At 44.9% G+C, this 9,997-nt stretch overlaps 1 pseudogene; it reads right to left on the bottom strand.

The window, feature by feature from the left end:
* Nucleotides 1–3,762: 3,762 nt before the first annotated feature.
* LOC142251469 (receptor expression-enhancing protein 2 pseudogene) lies at nucleotides 3,763–4,418 on the bottom strand (annotated as a pseudogene).
* Between the last annotated feature and the right edge of the window lie 5,579 nt (nucleotides 4,419–9,997).

The following is a 9,997-nucleotide window of genomic DNA, read 5'->3' as shown; positions in this document are numbered from 1 at the left end:
ATTTTGACGTCACGATAGGTCCTGCTTCTCTGCTGGCAGTGCAGGTCACCGGGAGGATTCAGCGATCATCGGATGGAATAGCGGCAGGAGACAGAGTGCAGAAGGGATCGCGAGGACCGGTAAGTGTTATGGCAATGTTTATTAACTGTTTGTGTACATTTATAATGCATTTTTATGTGTTTGTGATTGCCTCCCATTATAGCCTATTGGTTCTAGTTCGGTTCGTCGAACGTTCGACGAACCGAACTCGAACGGGACCCCCGTTCGGCGAACCGGCCTCGAGCCGAACCGGGACCGGTTCGCTCATCTCTACTCAGCAGTACTGTGAAATTCACATAGATATGTGATGCAGTCTAGGGAGCTTATGGGTTAACTTCTAACTCTTGTTTTTGTTAGCTCTCTGCTTGGAGCACTCTGTGTTGCTTTCTATTTAAGTTCCTTAATTATAGTTCTAAACCGCCAGTTATAAAGTTCAGCTTAAACTAGTCTACATCTTTTTCTTTTATTCTTGTAATGCTCATTACTCTGTTGATTATCCTGTATTCTGTCCTCGGCTCAAATTCTGACCACCTGTTTTGCATTCCAATTCTGTATCCAAGGGTGTGCTCACACAAGCATTGAAATCTCACATTGCACTCTGACCAATGTTAGTGAATGAGGAAGAGCAGTTGGTCAGCTTTTCTTGCATCGAGATTCTGGATGTGAGAAAAGTAGCAGCATGCTGCGATTTTCTGCGAGAGCCGTATCCCTCGCACCCATTCAAGTGAATAGGTGTGAGAGAAACATCGGACTGCACTCAGATGTTATCCCAGTGCAGTGTGATATACGCACAGGCTGACAACGGAGGAGATGGGGGGATTAACCCCTCTTTCTCCTCCACAGCGCCCGCCCTCAGTTTCACAACTGTGACCCAATCACAAGTTCGGGTCACAGTCGCATGACACTCGGCTCATGCTCGCAGCAAAGCCTGAGCCGGAGGTCATTAGCATATCGTATCCGATGCTCTCGCACTAGATGCCATACGCTCGTGTGATTCCAGCCTAAAGGCTACTTTACACACTGCAATATCGGTCCCGATATCGCTAGTGTGGGTACCCGCCCCCATCTGTTGCGCGACACGGGCATATCGCTGCGCGTGCCACACAACATCGCCCAGAGCCGTCACACATACTTACCTGTCCGGCGACGTTGCTGTGACCGGCGAACCGCCTCCTTTCTAAGGGGGCGGTCCGTGCGGTGTCACAGCGACGTCACTGAAACGTCACTGAACCGCCGCCCAATAGCAGCGGAGGGGCGGAGATGAGCGGGACGTAACATCCCGCCCACCTCCTTCCTTCCGCATAGCGGCCGGGAGGCAGGTAAGGGGAGCTTCCTCGTTCCTGCGGCGTCACACGCAGCGATGTGTGCTGCCGCAGGACCGAGGAACAACTTCGTTACTGCTGCAGTAACGATTTTTAAGAATGGACCCCCGTGTCGCCGATTAGCGATTTTGCACGTTTTTGCAACAATGCAAAATTGCTTATTGGTGTCACACGCAACGGCATCGCTAATGCGGCTGGATGTGCGTCACAAATTCCGTGACCCCAACGACTCCGCATTAGCGATGTCGTAGCGTGTAAAGCCCGCTTTACTTTAAGCTCTTGACAAAACTTGTCATCTAACTCCACCTTCCAGCAGCCTTTTCCAGGGCTCCAACTCATGGGCTCATATCTTTGTAAAGATTTCTGTATAGAGCTTAGGCAATGTTCACACAAAAATTTTTGTTTTTAGCAAAAAATTGACATACTCATTCTTTAAAAACCTGACCAAAAATGCAGGTATTTGACAAAACAGTCAGGAAAAAACCTGATGTGTGTGTGTGTGCATGAGATTTCAGAAATCTCATAGACTTTGCTGGGACTGTAAAGAGCAGCTTCTAATTACCAAGGATTTGCATAAAACCAAGGCAAATCTGCAGCTAAAAAATGCTGCAAAAATGTACCTGTGCCGCCCCCGCGACAGCCGACGGGCTGCTCGGATCCGGATCCGCAGTGGCTCGATGGGACTCCGGACCCGAGGCGGGGTTTTGTGGCCGCTCGAAAATGAAAAAGGGGTAGAAAGGGTGGATTGGATAGTGTTCGTGACGCCACCCACGGGTCGTGATAAAATGGGATACCACCGCTGCTGCGTTTAGGAGAGAGGGAGAGCGCCCGGGAGCGATGGGATGGCAGCTGATGATTTTAACCCCTCTGTGGGCAGGGGAAGGTGTCCCGGGGCTTGGTGATGGCAGGCTGGGGACCCATTGGAAGCAAAGGGGCACAATGTACTCACACAGTCCAGAGATGCTGACACTGACACCGGGTAAACCAAAGTCTTGAATGCCCTGCAGCTTTAGTTTGAAAACGCTGGGTCCGTGCCCTTTTGGCATTGCTGGTTGGTCTGAAGCCTTGTCCCTTGGCACTGTGTTTATAGTTGGTGGATCCCTTTCACCTAAAACTCCTCAGGTCCCGCTCACCTGCATGGCTAGCAGGGTGAGCTTGCTCTCAGGGTTCACGCTTGGGATTTTCTGGACGGTTTTGGGAAGTCCTATCCCCCTCGTTACACTAGTATCCCGATTTTGGAGTGGGTGGAGAGCGGTTATGAAGATTTTGTCCTCGTTGGGTGAATTACTGGGCTGCATAAAGCTACTTCCCAGCCTAGGGTCCGCGTACCCCATCGTGCCCTGGCCTCTGCCCGGTTGTAGCACAAGGACACCGAACTGCCCTCCGTGGCAGTACCGTGCCCCTTGCCACTACCCCCTGCGACCGGGGTTCCAGCTCCTTCCAGGCCAGGCCAATGTATGGCACCTGGGACGGGTACAGGAGCACAGCTTTGCAGCATGACCTTTCCTGTCACTGCTCACTGACACACTCTGACTACAACTGACAGTTCTGGCCCTCCTTCTACCATCCCTCCATCTGGGCGGCCCTATTCCCCTCAGGCTGCCCAATGGGTGTTTGGTGGGTGTGGTGCAGAGTGTTCCTCAGGATTTGTGTATACCTGTTCTTAGCAACACCAAATGGACAGGACCCGTAACCAAGGAGGATAAGGTACCATGCAGAAGGGCAGATTGCACAGCACCCTTGTGACGACCTGATAGGCGTCACATACCAAGAAAGCCCTTTGGGAACATAGCCTAAAGGCCCCATCACACACAGAGATAAATCTTTGGCAGATCTGTGGTTGCAGGGAAATCATGGACATATTGTTCCATTTGTTCACAGCCACAAACCTGGCACTGATTGTCCACAATTTCACTACAACTACAGATCTGCCGCAGATTTATCTCTGTGTGGACAAGGCCTTAAGAGTAAAGACAGGTAACCCCTGGGATTTGGTAAACAGAGGGATTAGCAATAAGTCTGTCCATAGAAGCCCTATTAACAGCTGCCAAGCTACCAAACTCAGTGCCTCCATGACATTGGGGTAGTGATCTAATTTTGAATTATGTTACTTACAATATAAAATGCCACACATGACTTACATACTTGTTCCAAACAATAAACACACATGTATACCATCTTATACCTACAGTTCTGGTCAAAAGTTTTGAGACTGAAACAAATTTTGGCTCGATCAAATGGATTATACGATTTTAATAAACCTTTTGTCTTTTGCAAAATACTGACCCCTGGATATGGAGTGTTCCTAAAAGTAGTAGTCATTGCTATTGAAGCAAACAGTCCTCCAAACAGTTTTATATCAGCAGCGTAAAAGGTAAAATCTAGACAGAAGGACATGTTTTCATGTCGACTCTCCAGGCACAGTGGTTACTGTAGTTTTCTTCTTGGGGCGCGCCTTTACATTCTTGGCGTGTGGCTCGACTTTTGTAACTTTCTTGACACTTTTAACACTTGCAGTACATTTTGGTAACCTCGTAACCGAGGTTCTGGACTCTGCAAGTGCACAGCAGCATCATCTTGTATGAGAGTTAAATCCTGCATACTGAAACTCCTCAACTTCTCAAACAACACACCTTAACCCTTTGTAGCTGCTGTCACCGCGGCATTCGCAGCAAAATTTAAGCCCCTTTTGCCGACACGCATCATTGTTTCATAGCTCTTGTCTCTCGCCTGAGCGATGTACTCATCAATGTCTTTTTCCTTACTAGAAAGAGTGGGATGCATAATTTCCTATACAATACACTAGAGCCTTTGGTGTAGGGTGAAAGAAGCCAAATTACAAACGCAATTTTTAGCTCAAAATAAAAAGGAAACCAGGAAAGGATAATGTCAGTTAAAGTTTCTGCCATGCTGAAAAAGGCAAACACAATCCAATACATCATCCATTTTACATGTTCTTTAACCTTTTTTTTGTCTTGTCAGCCTTTATGATGTGTACGCTGGATATAAAGTGCCAAAGAGCAACAACACCAGTCTTTAGATGACCCAGGACACCATCCTGCCTGTCCCCTGTCTGCGGTTACGCAGTGCTTCCAGCGGACTCGTGGAGACCATCATGGATCAAGCCTCATCCACCTCTTCAGTTACTGAGGAACAACGACCAGTAAAGTCAGATGTAGACCATTCAAATGTGAAAGCGGACCCGTCCGATGAAGATCCTGTCGAAAAAGCACCAAAACGTACTGCAAGTGTCAAGAAAGTTAGAAAAGTCGAGCCACATGCCAAGAATGTAAAGGCGCGCCCCAAGAAGAAAACTACAGTAACCACTGTGCCTGGAGAGTCGGCATGAAAACATGTACTTCTGTCCAGATTTTACCTTTTTACGCTGCTGATATAAAACTGTTTGGAGGACTGTTTGCTTCAATAGCAACGACTACTACTTTTAGGAACACTCCATATCCAGGTGTCAGTATTTTGCAAAAGACAACAGGTTTATTAAAATCGTATAATCCATTTGATCGAGCCACACTACAATGAGCAAATCTTGAGATATTCCAATGGTGCTGAGATTGACATCCAGTACCAGCTGTTCTGAATGAAACAAATTTTGGTTTTCATAGTTTGCTACATTCGTTTTCATAGTGGTAATATGCATTTACTCTAGAATGTTGAAAGAATAGTCAGATGAATTCCCAAAAAAATTGCAGTCAATCCTTGCCATGAATAATAATTTAATAATAAAAGTTTAATTCCTACTAAATTTTATCCTGGATACCAAAGGACCTGCTTTCTCATTTCAGTGTTCTTCTTGTTAGCTTAATAAAAAATGTTAATGCAGAACAAAGCAACTGATATCATTCTTTTATGCTGATTGAATTATAAAATTAGAATGGTTCCTTTAAAGTGGGCTGATGCTTGAAATCATTGTATTCTTATTTTAACCATGGTATCCTCCAAAGAAATATATGCTTTCTGCACCAAAAAAAGTCTTTATAGGCAAGGACATTGCTGCTTGTATAATTGCCTCTAAATAAATCATGTATTAGATAATCAAGGACTTTAAAAAGAATGGTTCAAATGCAGTGAAAACGACTTTAGTGTGCCGAGAAAGTCCAACAAGTACCAGGACTGTCTACTAAAGAGGATTCAGCTATTGGATGGATCAAAACTAATGTAGAGCTTGCTCAGGAATGACAGAAAGCAGGTATTAGTGCAACTCCCTATACATTTAGATGAAGACTTCTTCTAAAACAAAACCATAAGAAAAGACTGACATTCTGCAGGAAGCACAGAAATTGGACTGCAGAGGAATGAGGTACCGGTAAATTTATTCTCTCTGATGAAGCCTCCTTCAGGCTGTTTGTGAAATCTGGAAGAATGACTTTCCTGAAAAGATAAGGTGGCTGCTTCCATGAGTACTCTGTCATACTAACAGTAAACGGTCCTGAGATCATTCATGTGTGGGCTTGTTTTTCATCCAAGGCAGTGGACTCACTAACAATAGTATCCTAACATCTTCACGACATATGACACACATTTATTTTCGCTCCTGTGACGTGAACACGGGGTGCTGGGTTGCTAAAAACTGCAATGCTTCTCATGACGGTTCTCCTGGGAGAGCCAGCACTTAGCTGGGGTTCATATGGGATTGCTTAAGATTTTTGCTACACATAGCAATGCTGATGCTATGTCTAATATAAGCGATGAAAGCAAGTTCAAGTCCCCTAAGGGGACTAACAATATTTTTTAAAACATGAAAAAAATCTAAACGTTCAAATCATGTCGGCATGTCCATCTTACAAATGTGCATCTATAAGTGTATGAATAATTAATGAGACCCGAATTTAATATTATGCACTTCTTCATTCTTCATCTTATCTCTCCATTATCTAATCATTGTGTCTGCTCTTTCCACAGGTATGTCTGAAAACTACTCCACTTTTCCATAATCTGATTTCCCCTTGTGCTGCATTTGTCTAGCTGGTATGTTTGTAACTGGCCATTCCATGACCCCCTCTTCACTTTTCTTTATGATCTCTTGTTTACTCTGCTTATGCAACCCTACATCTGGTCTCAGCTTTGATTTAAGTAATCAGGATGAGTACCGACCCCCCCCCCCCCCTTTGCAATATATCTGACTGCACTTCTAACACTATATACTGTATTGGGCATATGATGTCAGCTGGGACATATCAGCATGTGCATCTTACAAGTGTGCAACTATAAGGCTATTAATAATGAATTACACCCAAATTTAACCAGAAGGGGCCTGAAGGTAACTGGATACATAGTCACTGTAAAGAATGTTTGTGTTTCTTTTCACTTTACCCCTATAATACTTCACTTTCTACTAACCCCCTGATCCCTACACCCAGTAATGAACTGGTCATCTCTCCCTCCATCCTTCCCACTAACCTAACCTCCTCCTCAGATCTGCTCCTCCACATAAAGCCCTGTGTCTCCAGACACACTTGGCCATCTCACAGCCTTTCCTGCTCTCATCTACTAACACTCTAGCTGCTTCTCCTTATTGCTGGAGATATCTCTCCAAATCCTGGCCATCCTCATCACATCCCCACAGTCACTTCTAACCCCCATTCCTGATCTTTGACAAATGTTTTGCAATGATTCTAACCTTCTACCTATTCACTGATCCCTCGCTCCCCTAGTCCCTCTAAAAGAAGCCCTATGGAACGCCCACTCTGTCTGCAATATACGTTCCAACATTCATGATCTTTTCATTACTAAAAAACTCTCCTTCCTTGGCATCACTGAAACCTGGCTCGTCCCTTCTTACATTGCCTCTCCTGCTGTACTTTTTTATGGTATTTCTGTCTCTCTCACACCACCTGCCGTGTAACAACTGTGTAACTCCATCCACATATATTCTTCTTCCAACCTCCAAATGGCTGTCATTTATCGTCCCCCTGGACTGGCCACCACCTTTCTCGACAACTTCACCACCTGGCTACTTCATTTTCTTATTTCCTTTCCATTAACATCTCCACTATCATCATAGGTGACTTTAACATCCCCATTGACAGCTCCCCCTCATCTGTCTCTAAACTTCTATCACTCACTTCCTCTTTCGGCTTACCTCAATGGTCCTCTGCAGCTACTCCCAAAGATGGCCACACGTTGGACCACATCTTCACTCACCTCTGTTTCCTATCTAACCTCTCAAACTCACCACTCCCCCTGTCTGACCACAACCTACTCACATTCTCTTCCCTTTCTTTTCCAAGTACACAACCCCCTCCACAAACTTTCATACCCATGCAAAAATCTAAAACACCTTGATTAACATTTACTTTCTCAGTCCCTTCTTCCTCTTGAAGGCATTGCTTTTTTACATGATGCAGATGTTGCTGCCACTTTATATAACACCACAATCTCTGCAGCTCTCGAATCACCCCCTCATGCATACCAAAACGATCAACAGGCAACCTTGGTACATGAGCCAGACTAAAGAATTGAGACGGGCTTTCCAGGATTGCTGAGTGAAGATAGAAGAGGTTTCATTCCACTGAGCACTTCATTAAATACAATCAGTCCCTCACCACTTTCAAGTCTGCACTCACTGCTGCAAAACAAATCTACTTCTCATCCCTCATATCACAACCCTAAACAGCTGTTCAACACTAGAGATGAGCGATCCTGCCAAGGATCGGATCTGATAAAGATCGCTGATCGCGTCTGAGATCACGATCCTAGCCGATCCAATCGTCGATCCTAGCCGAACCCATTCAATTCAATGGGAGGCAAAAGTGATGTGTTGTAAAATTGTGTAAGAGGCCTGTAAAAGAAAGAAAATAAAAAAAGGTTAAAACCAAACAGACTTGCTGAGTCTCATCGCGGCTGCGGCGCTAATTCCAGAACTGACAATTATATATCTTTTCTGCACCAGATTTCAGCACCAAGTTTGCACCTTCTGAAAGAAAACTGCACCGAAATGGCATCGGAACAGTTTCTGTGCATTTTTTAGCCAAGAGATACAAATTTGGTTCTGAAATTTTTATACCATATTCCTGCACCCAATCTACACCTCCTGGCAAAAAAAAAAAATTGCATCACTACCGCATTATACCACATGCATAAGTGATACGTCTTTTGTAAGGAGGTGTAGATTAGGTGCAGGAATAAGGTGTAAAAATTTTAGCATCAAATCTGCATCTGTTGCCAAAAAACTATAGTTTGGTGATGTAGGTCTGTGAACTCAGTGAGCGTTCATTGAGGATCCCTGAGGTCAAGTTACCTGCCGTCACAGGTGGAGTCACCTGAGTGATGTCACTGCTAATCGCTAGACTTAGTCTCTGCCTGAAGTTCACAGTGAAAAGTCATGCTCTATGGCACTCACTGTGAATTCAGATGTAGCAGAGCTAAAAGCATCATGGGACCTCATAGTGGGGCTTATGTCAGACCTGGGTGTATTTATTTATTTTTAATCGTAGGATTTGTGGTGGGGGGGTCTCATAGTCCCTCCCCATCACTAATCCAGGGTTTAGTGGCAGCTGTGGGCTGACATTAACCCCTTATATTAACCTAATTGACACCAAACCAGGACAATCAGGAAGAGCTGGGTAAAGTGCCGACACTCTTGCATTTATTGGATGTTGCAATCCTGGGTGGCTGCAGGCTGGTATTTTTAGACAGGGGGGCTCCCAATAAGCACGAGTCTCCCAGCCTAAGAATAACAACCCCAAATATTGGGCTTTATCTTGGCTGCATATCAAAATTGGGGAGAACCACACTCTGATTTTTTTAAATTATTTATTTAAATAATTTTTAAAAAGCCGCATGAGTTTCCTCTTGTTTTGATACACAGCCAAGATATGTACATGGCTAGTATCAATACAGGGTGACCCTACGGCAATTGTTTAATTTATTGATTTATTACCAGTCGAAGGACACAGACAGCGTGTGTGATTCCAACCAATCAGAGACTGTGTCTCAGAGGATGGGGGTGGGGTCCAATGGCAGCCAATCTCAGATGCCGTTGGAAGGGGAAAGCTGTGAATGTGCATTAGATTTAATTGTTAGACACATGGCTGTGATGGGCAGGGAGAGGATGGTTTTTGCCATCTGATCATTCACTGATCCTTGGCAAGATCACTGACTTTTGTGGTAAATGCTCAGATGTCCAATCCCGATCTGTTTTGGCCAAAGATCGTACGATTTTAACATCTCCGATCTTTTTTCAATAGCTCATCTCTATTCAACACTTTCAACGCTCTCCTCTATCCCCCAACTCTCTCCTCCATCCTTCTCCTCTCATCTCAGCTGAAGACTTTGCCTTTTTCTTCAAGCAGAAAATTGACAACATTAGAGCAAGCTTTGGCTCTCAATCCTCACAGCCCCTCTTCATAACTACTCAGCCCTCTACCTCCAAATCCAGTTTCTCCGCCATGACAGAAGATCATCTTTCCTCTCTACTCTCAAAATCACTTCTCACCATCTGTCCACTTGATCCACTCCCATCCCACCTCATCCCCAATCTCACCAGTCTTCATCCCAACCCTAACCCATCTCTTCATGCCTAACCGACTGAATTTTCAGCGTCTCCCACTCTCAAACCACTTCCTCGTTTAAACCACTTCCTCATCTCACCCCCTATCTGTTGGTGTCCCCCAAGGCTC

Source organism: Anomaloglossus baeobatrachus, chromosome 1, assembly GCF_048569485.1.
Source record: "Anomaloglossus baeobatrachus isolate aAnoBae1 chromosome 1, aAnoBae1.hap1, whole genome shotgun sequence".
In the NCBI taxonomy this organism is placed as follows: Eukaryota; Metazoa; Chordata; class Amphibia; order Anura; family Aromobatidae; genus Anomaloglossus; species Anomaloglossus baeobatrachus.
This window is presented reverse-complemented; position numbering and strand designations above follow the sequence as displayed.